We start from the raw sequence: 12,837 nt of genomic DNA, 5'->3' as shown, positions 1-12,837 counted from the left end.
TCACTCGGTGGGCGGTGAGACGCGAGCAGCAAATGACTACGGGCTCCCTGTGGCGGCCCCGGGTCCAATCACCCGAGCAACGTCGCTGCGACTCCCGCGTGTGACACGGACGACCACCCCGGCGCGTTCTCCACTCGACTACGTGACCACGAGAACGTGGCCGGCTAATACCGAAACTAAGGAAGCGAAGAGGACACGCCTGCCGGAGACCGACGGAAGTCCCGCCCCGCAGCAGGGCCCTAACGGAAATGCCTTTTCTGGGCCTTTATTGGCTCAGCGTTCTGCCACTCCCGCCCGCGTTCGGCTATTCCCGCCTGTCTTCTGAGTAATGGGAGGTCGAAGTTTAGAAGAAGGGGTGCAGGGAGGTTCATAGTAATTGCAGAGAAAGCTCACAAATGACTATTAACTGCATCGGGCCGTGTGTCAGTTTTTACAAAGATGACAAGAGAGGGTCTGGAGCAAGATAAAGACCTGACTTAACAGCCCTGGCTGGTGTTGCTCAGTGGATTGAGCACTGGGCTGTGAACCAAAGAGTCGCCAGTTCGGTTCCCACTCAGGGCGTATACCTGCGTTCCGGGCCGGGTCCCCAGCTGGGAGGCATGTGAGAGGCAACCAATCTCTCACACAATAATGTTTCTTCCCCTCTCTGCCTCCCTCCTTTCCCCTCTCGCTAAAAAAAGAATAAATAAATAAAACTGTCTTAACAGTCCTCCACCCATATCTGTGCTTATGAGGTGACGCCGTCCCTTGGAAGAATATCCATCACCTTCTCCCCCAAATGAATATGTTATTCTCTCACCCTACCCCACAAATTCTATAAATCTTCAGTACAATGGAGCCCAGCGCCTATGCCTTCATCACCTACCTCACCTAGGCCTGTTCTCTTCCCCAAGAACGTATTAATAAAATTCTGCTTGCTTGCTAACCAATTGATCTTTAATCTTTTTCTGCATCACCAAGAATCGAGCCTCCCACAACACTTTAACACGGCAAACCGGGATCCCGTATTTCCCCAGCTGACTCCAAAAGTGGATTTGAGGACTTTTATCCCAGCAATACACAGAGAATAGGAGCTGTGCTGTACTGTCCCCCAGTGCACATCGTTTCTCCGGCAAGGTAGTCTCTGGTGGGCCTGCGAGGCCTTTATTTTTTTTAAAGTACTGGTTTTGCGTATCTTTCTTCAGGATCTGCTCTTTCTGTTCTCCAGACATTCTGTCTCTTCTTGCTTCAGGCCCTCGGCATGTGCCTCACCTGGCAGAATGTGGTTGGGGCAGTTTACTCAGGTCCCTAAGGCTATCTATCCTGCCTCCGTTGGACCCACTTTGCAAAGTTAACGTATTAAAACATATACTAATACTTAAGAGCATTTGTGCCTGATGCAACCAGAAGTTCTAGCTCTGCCTGTGCAGCATTGTGACTAGAGTCCATACTGATTTGATCAGATGCCTGACTTACATTATACGTTTTCTGCAAAGAGAGTACATGTTGAAGACTTCAAAGAATGCAATTACAGAAATTCAGTCCAGAAATTACATTTAAAGTTACAGACCCATCAAATGAATATGCTAATAAAGCTAGTCATGCTACTTATTTGTTCCCCAGTGCATATTTTAGTCTATTAAATATGTAATAGTGTTGCAAAAATAATGACTGCGAGTTCAGAGTGCAGCGAAGGCATTTATTACTATTACGCATGCAGGCTCAGAGGAGTTCACTCCAAAGCCTAGGCCCCGAACAGCTTCTGCACATTCCTTTTATGCGTAGACAAACGTATGAGGTGGAGCAGGGTTTTGGCGCGAAACAGGCTACAGAAGCAGAAAAGCTCTGTTTCTCCCCGTTTCTCCAAGCTGGATACTCCGGAGTTACAATCTCACTAAATGAACTGGGGTACTAATTAACCGAGGGCGATCTGGTTATAGTCTGTCTCCAGATCTTTGAAATTTCTTTCTCTTGTTTGCAGGGCTGTCTAGCTATACAATCCCCCACTTCCTGGAGTCCGGTAATGGCTATCTCTCCACTTTGATCTCAGAAATCCTTAGTGCTCAGAAGCATCTGTGCTGAGCTGCGGAATGTCTCCCTTCCTGACTTGCAAGTGTGTTGATACTGTAAACTCTGACTCAGAGAGCCTCTAACACTAAATTTAATTACACTAGCTGCACCTGGTGACCTACACAGGAACCGCCAGAGGAGAAGTGGTGATTTTACATTTCTGGATATTCCTTTATAATAGCACTGCACAAGGTCAAAAAAGAAACTAAACATAATTTTAAAATAGTTCATTGATTACAAAATAAAAGCCATTATTTGAGCCCTCAGTGAGTTGCATGTCATCTTTTTTTTTTTTTAATTTATCATTTTTAGATAGAGTGGGAAGTGTGAGAAACGCTCACAATAAAAACTGGGACACAGGACTTGAGCAGTAAAGTGAGGCCTTTATTCACGGGTCTGCAGAACCGGGCGCACCCTCACAGCCAGGAGAATGTGCGCCCCAAGTAGACAAAGATGGCTGATTTTATAGTCTTGGCTTCCCCACCCTGAAATTGCCAAGGCAAGGTGAAATTGACTAGCTTCCTGGCCCTAAAGTGAGAGGATCAGCTCCCTCTCCCCTCTCCTCCTTCCCCATTTCTCCATGACTGGTTACTCTGGAGTTACAATCTAAGGCATTCATCTAAATGCCCCTATTGTGATTTGTAAATATGCCAATGCTGTCAACTCCCCTCTCAGAGATCCTTTAATTACATTTGCCCTTTGTTACTAATGACTTTCTATTGGTTTGGGAGTCACTATGTCCTTGTTTCTAACAATTCCCCCCTGTCTCTTTTGGAAAATTGACTACTCAAACCATTCTATTTGTCCCTTCAAATCTAAGGAGGATTTCTCGACTTTCTTCCTCATGGTTAGGATTCCCTTTGGTCTCTCGGAGGAGGAGATTATGAAAAGTTGCTGGCATCTGTTTAGTTAGTACAGTCTCAATTAGCCTCTGAACCAGACCTTTGACGCATGGAATAATATAGCAGCCTAAAGCTGTGAGGACGCCTGCTACCACTATGAGGGATATGAGAGCTGATGAGATTATTCCTTTCCAGTTGCCAAACCAGTTTTCTAACCATCCTGTTATGGGATTATCAATACCTGAGTTTTCTGCCAGTTTATTTGCTAAGGTAGTTAGTCCCTGCAGAGCCTTAGTGATATATCCATCAGGAGCCGTATTATTAGGGATAAAGGTGCAACACTGCCCCCTGAGCATTACACATACACCTCCCTTTTCTGCCAACATCATATCCAGTGCCATCCTGTTCTCCCAAGCCACTCGACTGGTGGCATCTAATGGTTGAGCGATTCCTTCTATAGCATTCCTGCTATATAATTGATAAACCTCTGCTGGTTATAATAAATATAGTTTATCCAATCAACATTTTTATTAATGGTTGACCACCAGAAGAGCACTGACTCAAACCCTGCTGCTATCTGATTTCTAGCTTTAAACTCATCTGGAACTCCTCTGGGGACCCCAATGGCATCAATATAGATATGAGGATCAAAGGATCCACCAGGCTCCACTGACCTCTTTTTCCTAGCAGGGGCAGTCTGGACCGGTTTTGGAAATGCTAGGGTAAAAGGGATAGCCAATTGAACCAGGGCATAGGTTCCACTCCACCTATCAGGTAGGATTTTCCAGAGGCTCCTCTGCCCACAATACCACCAGACATCTGCTCTGGGGATCCGGAGGGGAATATAGTTGCCGGCCCCACTGTGAAGGTGGCTCGCATCTCTGGTATGAGCGCATGTTAGGAGTTCTCCCGCAGGGGTACCCGAATTCGCTTCCCACCTAAAGAGGCAAGAAGAGTAATTCATGGGCCCCACTGAGTATGGAGGGAGGGACTGAGTCCCATTACTCCTTATAGAGGGAAAGAGGAGAGACAAGCTTCTGCAAGTCTCGTTTCCCCATGCATTCTCATCCCGGTAGAGAGCGAGCATACAGGCGATTCCCGAGGGGTCAGAGTCCCAGCCTAGTGGAAATGGTATGACCTGTGCCTGGGGTCTCCCTGTGGTACAAGCATAACAGTTGCTTTTATTCAGGGATTTAACGGTAAATTTGACCCATTGTACCCAAGCATTTGCGTCCCCGTACCCAGTCTCTGTCTCCAAGGTTTGTCTGAGATCTAACACTTCAAAAACTTTTACCTGGGCTGGATCATTCTGGGACCTTTTCTGAGGTGTTTCTGAGGTCCGGCTGGGGGAAGTTAGATGTTCTAGGGAAGGAGGAGTTGTCACTAAGTGAAGACCTAGCCACCCTACTAGATCTATGCCAGATACATCAGCTCCTAGGCCGTAAACTCTGGTAACTACATGAGGTTCCTGACTTAAGGCCTGTGGGTGGTTCAGTGTCAGAAGAAGAGGGCTGCACTGGAGAGGCTGGCAGTTTGGGGGAGGAGCTCCTTTGCTGAAAGATATTTTAGGCAGGAGCAGTTTTACTGGCTCAGGGGGAGTGGCCATTTGCCCACTAGGGTCAGTTGTCCACCAAATATCTTCCCATGTAGGACAAGGGCTGTTCCCTAAATATGTAAGAATCCCATTGTTTTCTAGATAGGGACAGAGATACTTATCCTGGGATGACAGCCAGCATTGATAAGTAAGGTCCCCACAAAACAAAACTTGGCATGCATCAAACTTCAGGGTTTGGGGATTTGTACTTTCAGTTACATTAATAATTAGGGTTATTGGCCTGACCCAGCTCAGAGTGCCCTGGAAGGAGACGGTTATCCAGCAGAGAATTATAGAGGGCCCACACCCCCACCTGGGGAACACGACTTTTTCCTGAGAGTTAACTTCAGAGGGTCCCTCCCCGGCTCCGAGGTTACTTCCCACTTAGCCTCTGCCTTTTCTTCTAGGGGTCCCTTCACCCTAGTGTAATGAGTCCACCCCTTTTCAGCAGTTCTCACGGCAGTCTCAGTAGTCAGGAGCACCTGGAATGGTCCTTCCCACTTGGGCTGAAGTCTCTCTTCTCTCCAGGACTTGATCAGGACCTTGCCGCCAGGCTGGAAGTGGTCAACCGGGAACTCGAGCGGTGGGGTCTGGGCAAGGAGGCCTTTCACCTTGAGAGATGCAAGGGTAGATGAAACAGCCAATACATATTTCTTTAAGAACTGATCCTTGGTCTCCAGGGTGGGAGGTTCAGTCCTCTTTCCTAGGTAAGGGAGTCCATACAGGAACTCGTAGGGCGATATTCCAATATCCTTCCTAGGAGCTGTCCTGATCCTGAGGTGAGCCAATGGAAGACACTTAGTCCATGGTAACTTGGTCTCCAAGATCAATTTAGCTAATTGTTTCTTTAGAATTTAGTTCATGCGTTCTACTCGGCCTGAGGAAAGAGGGTGCCAGGCGGTATGATATTCCCATTTGATGTCTAGACACTTCATAACACACTTTAGCACTTGGGAGGTAAAATGACTCCCATTGTCTGAGTCAATATTTTCAATTAAGCCAAATCTGGGGATAATTTGTTCAAGGATTATTTGAAACACCTTGCTTGCTGTGGCTGATGGAAGTGGTAAGGCTTCTACCCACCCAGAGAAATGATTTACTATAACTAAGAGAAATTTTTGACGACCCACCTTTGGCATTTCAGTAAAATCACTCTGAATGCTCTGAAAGGGCCTGAGTCCCGGTGGCCTTTCCCCAGCCGGCACCTTTCGTACGGCCTGTTTGTTCACCTTCTGGCATATGAGGCCTCCGCGGCAGACCTGCTTAGCTATAGTGTAAATCCCAAATCCCCCAGTTTGATGCCTACTGATGTGGACTATAGCGACTTCTGCAGGGATTAGGAGGCCATCCAGGACTGACTTGACTAGTCTTTCATGTATTAGTTCTTTCCCCCTGCTATTTATTAGTCCTCGTTTTAGCCAAATTTTTCCAAAGGTATGGGCTACCCCATAGCCATATTTAGAGTTCGTATAGATGGTTCCTTCCTGATTCTTTAGTAATTTCAATGCCTGCCCTAAAGCATAGAGTTCACATGTCTGTGCAGACCCATTATTAGGCAGCCTCCCTCCCTCAGAAAGTGCTTGAGAGTCCCCATCAATAATGGCATATCCATTATGCCTTTTCCCATTGATTACTCGGGAAGAGCCATTGATTAAGAGGGACTGTCCATCCTGTAAGGGCTTTTCTCTTATTCTATGACATCAAGGCAGTTATGCTCTAAAACCTTTTGAGTCCCCTTTTCCCCTGCCCAAAGAAAGCTAGCAGGGTTTAAACAACTTTTCAACATTCACAAACTTTCTAAATACCCTTTACTTCTTTAGACTTAACCATAACGTGCTTCTGATTTTTGTTCTTTTTCACACGGTGAAGGACTGTACTCAAACTCAGTATCTGGCCGTTAAAAGTTCCTAGATTTGCAGAGATATCCTGCAGCTTTTTGAAGTTCCTGCTTCTCCTCTCTTCTAACATACACTTTCTGAGCTTCCCTGAGGAGTTTTTCAATTGCTTTATTTGGCCCATTCATTTACTTTTTGCAATTTCTTACAACTATTTGGCCAGTTTCTGTTACAGAGGTGACTTTTAAGAGTCCCTGTCCTACAGCATTCTCTGGATTTAGACCAGAATACTTCCTCATTTGGTCCCTGAGCTTCTGCAGGAATCTGATGGAGTTATATTTCAAATACCTTGGAGACATCCTGTGCTTGGGAAACGACTCCTTGATTCCCCTGATGACGAGGCTCCTAAGGTCTTTCATTTGAGCCCTATCCTCCGGCCTGTTATTCCGTTCAGGATCTATACTGGGAAACTTTTGTTAGGCCGGGACAATTCCCTGACTGGGAAGATGTTCCCTTTCCCAAATCCTCACAGCAGCCCGTCTGATCACTCCCTTCTCTTCCCCACTAAAGATGTCTAGTATAGACATTAATTCCATCCACATGTATATGCTGGGTCCAGGGAACTGATCTAATTGTTCTGCCAATACAAGGGGGTCCTCTACCAAGTGCTTCATATTGCGTTTGAAGTTTCTAACTTCAGTGCTTGTTCAAGGAGCATTTGACATATCTAATATGTCCTGGACCCCTGGAGACCTCCCTAAGGGGAAACCGGCTGCTCTGAGGGAACGGGGAAGTTCTTTAGGTCTTGCTTACATTGTTTCAATTCCTTTCTTAATTTAGATAAGTTGCCACCAGCGCCGTAGGTGTCATGGGGGCGGATACTGGTGGGGTATCTGCTAGGTGTTCCTGGCCTCTTCCGTCTGTACTGTCTGTCCACGGTGCCTCTGCCCAGTTGGCTGCCGGCTGGCCAGGGATGTAAGGCAGCGGGAGACAGGACAGAGGGTCCCAGGCCTTATCTTCTTTCTCTTTTACAGGGAAGAGACCTGCGGATCTGCTGGTAGGTGGTGATCAGCAGAGAGCATATTCCCTCTCTTCCTTAAAAGCTGATGCCTGGCCCCGGCTGCTGTGGCCCAGTGGAGGCTGGTTCGACTCCCAGTCAGGGCACATGACCAGGCCGCACGCCAGGTCCCCAACTGGGGGCACAAGCGAGAGGCAACCACACAGTGATGCCTCTCCCTCTCTTCCTCTCCTCTCCTCTCTCCAAAAACAAACAAACAAATCCAAAAAAAAAAAAAAAAAGGCTGACGCCCGATAACTCACATATAAGACCAGGGCTTGACAAACTCAACATTAATCATGTTAGAAATAGTAAAAACCGAAACCAAGGAAGCTGAGATGCAAGATTTATTAAGAGGAACCTGCCGGGCTGTCTCAAAGGAGAGAACAGCAGCTGGCGTACAGGCTGACACGGTTTTAAAGGGAGGGATAGAGGATGACTGGAACAGGGTATTAGGGCGCCTAGTGATTGGTTTGGCCTGGGGTAGTGGCAGGAACAATGGGTTGAGTCTGAGGGTAACGGCGCGAACAATAGTGGGAACAACGAGGCACTTGGTGTTCTGTTGGGTATGTTGTTCGGGAGAAGGTACTTGGTGATTTATTGGGCGTGTTGCTGGGGAAAAGAATAGAATAAGGGAGTAAAAATTTTTCTACCTCCTACTGGTGCTTTGCAAGATTTGAGAAACTTTTCACTGGACTGCTCAATAGTCATTGTTTGTAGTTTTTACTTCCTGCTAATCAACTTATTGGGTGGGGTTTTGAAGCTCTTATTGAACCTAAGACATCAGACCCAAATTGGGGCCAGAAGACAGATTTCCCCTAAATGGGTTCCTTTGGCCAAAGGTAACAACAATAATTTACCATTGTCCGTTTTTCCTTACTTTTGGTCCGGGGATCCTCTCCCCAGTGCTCTAACATTCTCCCTAATGGACTGTTGGGTGGACTGTCTGTGGGGCCTTCCTTGGCCCCACCCCTAGGCCTAGAATTTCTATTTCCCATCCTCAGCTGATTCCCGTGGCTGAATCTACCCATGCGCTCAAGCCCGAGATGCTTCGTCCATCTCCGGCCGCTTCCCTCATGGGTGAACAGACCCAGCGGAGGGGCACTCCACACTAGTACCAGCCACACACACAATCAGCTTCCTGAGGATGCCCAACCACCAAGGCAGTACTTAAGTCGAATTTTCTTACCTTGGCCCGTGCACGAGGTTGCCTGGTTGCCGCGGTGTTTACTTTTGTTTCCCCCCTGCGTCGGTCCACTGCTGTCCCAACAAGAAGTCTCGGGTCGTTTCCAGACACTGAGGAGGGTGGGCCCTGTGTCAAGTGGGCCACCCAAAAGCGGGCAGGACGCGTCTCCCCGCCTTGGCTCAGAGCCCCTTCCCACACACAGGCGGAGGATCCTGGATGAGCCCCCAAATTGTGAGAAACGCTCACAGTAAAAACTGGGACACAGGACTTGAGCAGTAAAGCGAGGCCTTTATTCACGAGTCTGCAGAGCAGGGCGCACCCTCACAGCCAGGAGAATGTGTGCATCAAGTAGACAAAGATGGCTGGTTTTATAGTCTTGGCTTCCCCACCCTGAAATTGCCAAGGCAAGGTGAAATTGACTAGCTTCCTGGCCCTAAAGTGAGAGGATCAGCTCCCCCTCCCCTCTCCTCCTTCCCCATTTCTCCATGACTGGTTACTCCTGAGTTACAATCTAAGGCATTCATCTAAATGCCCCTATTGTGATTTGTAAATATGCCAATGCTGTCAACTCCCCTCTCAGAGATCCTTTAATTACATTTGTCCTTTGTTACTAATGACTTTCTACTGGTTTGGGAGTCCCTATTTACTTGTTTCCTACAGAAGGGAGGGTGAAAGAGAGAATCATCCATGTGTGAGATAGAGTAGTCCTTCTCTATATCGCGGTTCATTTATCGCGGCCTTACCGAATTGCGGGATTTTAAAAATATTATATTTAATTATTTATCGCGGATTTTTCGCTATATCGCGGGATTTTGAGGTACTGTACAGTAAACACTAAAACAAATGTAAGGTTCCTAATTCGCGGATTTTCACCTATCGGGGTGTGTGTGTGTGTGTGTGTGTGTGTGTGTGTGTGTCTAGAACGTAATACCCGCGATAACTGAGGGGTCACTGTACATCAATCAGTTGCCTCTCCATTGCCTCCCGCACACCCTAAACTGGGGACCTGGCCCGCAAACCAGTCCTGTGCCCAGATCAGGAATTACACAAGCCACCTTTTAGTTCACAGCCCGGCGTTCAATCCACAGAGCCACACTAGCAGTGAAATGTGCTGTGTAGTTAGTCTACTTTGAAGCCATCTTGGAAAATTACCCCAACACTATGAATTTAAATTCCTTCACGGTGGTGACAGGTTTCATGTGAAATTTATAAACAACCAGCTTGGGCACACAAGCCATCCTCTTCAGATACCTTGGTGTGGTTGAATTGATAGTTACTGTCTTGTGACCTGCAGTTCACCCATGAAAGGGTTACCAAACAGTCATTGAGTTCATTTGGTTATTAATAATTGTTGGCATAATCTATGCAATATATCTAAATTGAATTATGGTACCAGGTAAAATTATAGATAAGAATGAAGTTTGTGCTTCACCCATTATCATGTGAAATCAATGAACAAGTTAATATCCTAATGGGAAAAAAAGGAAAATAATGAGAGAGGAGAAAGCAAATATTCTGAGGGTCGCTGAACCATGGTGTCAACTCATCTACTTGCTTCAGGGCTGCCAAATACATTCCCCCCGGATTTCCTCTACAAACTGTGTGGAGTATTGTTGCTGTTATTGGTAAGTGAACACACCAAACCTATCCATCACAATGCTTGCCATTAAAAAATGTTTTATTAATTTTTGAATATTACTCTCTATAGCTATAATTAGGTGTGTATTTTTGAGCTTTTAAAAGCATGATTTAAAAAGATATTTTGAGCAGTATTCTCATATCATTTCTTCATCAGTGTGGGTGTAAAATTTCCCTGTAAGATTTAGTCAGACCATTTCCTACACAAAGGCCTCATTACAGACACAGGGAGACTGGAAAGGAGGATGTGTTTGCTGAACAAGGTCAGGGAAGCAGGGAGTAGATGGTGAGCACCACTGTCTCCTCCAGCCAGTCCTGGAGAGATTACAGATTACAGATTCTAGGGGACACTGAGTTCCCTGTATGAAGAAGAGGTGAACCCTCCTCCACGGAAGTAACAACACTCTAGGTCTCCAGCATCACTTTCGAGTATGTCCCCGGTGTCATGTCCAGTGTCCTCAATACTGCAGTGTATGTCAGTGACATATACCAACAACACCTGAGAGGTCAAACTGAGGCACCACTATCATCACAGTGGATAATATCCTAGTCCGTCATGCAAAGATAAGTGAACGTGCAGAAATATTTGGCCTGGAATCACTAGAGTCTCAGTGCCAAGCTGTGTGCTGAGCTAAAACACAAAAACAAAAACAAAAACAAAAAAAACAGACAAAATGCAGGGAAGGTTTAAAAGTTCCCCAGGAAAAACCACTGGAAATATCAGAGAGTGTTCCCATAAAGATTGTGAGGCATATGTAAAGCGCTCTCAAGACATTAAAAAATGTGGAAAATTCATCATTGCAACAATGAAAATAGCAACAGCTGAGTTTCCCATTTCAGTGGTCTTGAGACATGTCTGTACAGTGAACATAAAAATTAAACATGGATGTTTCCTCAGAAATTATTGTTTTCACACTGTGTCTTCCTGTCCTGCACTGAGGCCTTAATATGTCAAAATAGGGTATGTCCCCAGCTCTACAGCCAGAGTTTCGAGTTTCAATTCAGTCAGTTGGATTCGACATTTGTCTGCTGTGTGACCTTGCAAAAGCCCTTCCTCTTCCTGATCCTCGATTTGCCAAGAAATACAATAACAGTTTTTAATCCACAGGGTGCAGTTGAATGAAAAATAATCAAAAAGCAAGTCCTGAAATACTATTATCAGCAATGCTGATTGAATTTATTTAAGTCTATTGATTCTCATAAGGACAGTGATTAGTGCCTTCATTAATTTCATGTAGTGAAGTGACGTTGGGGGAGTTTTATTGTCACCCAGAGATTCCCCACTGGGGAATCCACAAAACCTAAGAGCCCTGGACTTCCGGCCAAGATAGAGGCCTAGACAGGCTGCATCTCCCTCCACAACTAAGAAGCAATACAACCACCTCAAAACTAAAGACAACCAGAAGTTCCAGAAAATCGAGCTGCATGGAAGTCCAACAAACCAAGATATAAAAAATACTCATCCAGACAGGTAGGAGGGGCGGAGAGGACGTGGTGTGGAGTGGCGTCAGCAGGAGCAACAACAGTGGCAGTGGCAGCAGCAGGCCAGCAAAGCTCAGTCACATTTTAAAAAGTCACGAGGTACACCTGGGGAGCAATCCCAGCCCTAGACCAGACCGTGCTGCCCAAGGTCCCAGCGCTGGGGAAAATCAAGCCTCATTGCTTCTGACTGTGCAAACCAGTGGGGGTTGGGGCAGAGGCAGAAACTGCTGGTCTCTCAGCAGTTAGCTTGTTTTAAGGGTCCCCAACGGTCCTAGAATGTCCACAGACCCACCCACTCTGGGAATGACGGCCAGAGCCATACATAAGTGGGAGGAGTGCCTGGAAAAGGGGGAAGTGCTGAGCAAGAGGCATTGTTCCCTCTCAGACCCCTCCCCCACATACAACACCACAATGTGGTAAAATGGGTTTCCCGGTTTGTAAGTTGCCCTTACAACGTAACTGGAGCGACAGTTGTGCCTAAGACAGAGGCAAACCAACACAGGAGACTGTCAAGATGAGGAGACAGAGAGGTATGGCCCAAAAGGGGGAACAGATCAAAGTTCCAGTGGGAGACCTAAGTGACGAGGAGATAGCCAACCTAACAGATGCAGAGTTTTAAACACTGGTGATAAAGATGCCCACAGGCCTGACAGATATGCTTAAGTATGGCAAACGCATAAGGGAAGAAGTGAAGGCTATGCTAAATGAAATGAAGGAAAATCCACACAAAACCAATGGTGAAGGGAAGGAAACTGGGGTTCAAGTCAATGATTTGGAGCATAAGGAAGAAAACAGTCAACCAGTACAGAATGAGGAAACAAGAATTGAAAAAATGAGGAGAGACTTAGGAATTTATGGGACAATTTAAACGTGCCGACATTCAAATCATAGGGTTTCCAGAAGGAGAAGAGGAAGAGCAAGAAATTGAAAACTTATGTCAGAAAATAATAAAGGAAAATTCCCCAAATTTGGCGAAGAATATAGACATACAAATCCAGAAAGCAGAGTCCCAAAAAAGCTAGACGCAAAAGGACCACACCAAGACAAATCATAAGTCAAATGCCAATGGTGAAAGATAAAAGCAGCAAGAGAAAAGCAGAGTTACCTAGAAAGGGATACCTATAAGACTATCAGTTGATTTCTCAAAAGAAACT

This window comes from Furipterus horrens, unplaced genomic scaffold, assembly GCF_987537825.1.
Source record: "Furipterus horrens unplaced genomic scaffold, mFurHor1.1.pri manual_scaffold_13, whole genome shotgun sequence".
Classification (NCBI taxonomy): Eukaryota; Metazoa; Chordata; class Mammalia; order Chiroptera; family Furipteridae; genus Furipterus; species Furipterus horrens.
This window is presented reverse-complemented; position numbering follows the sequence as displayed.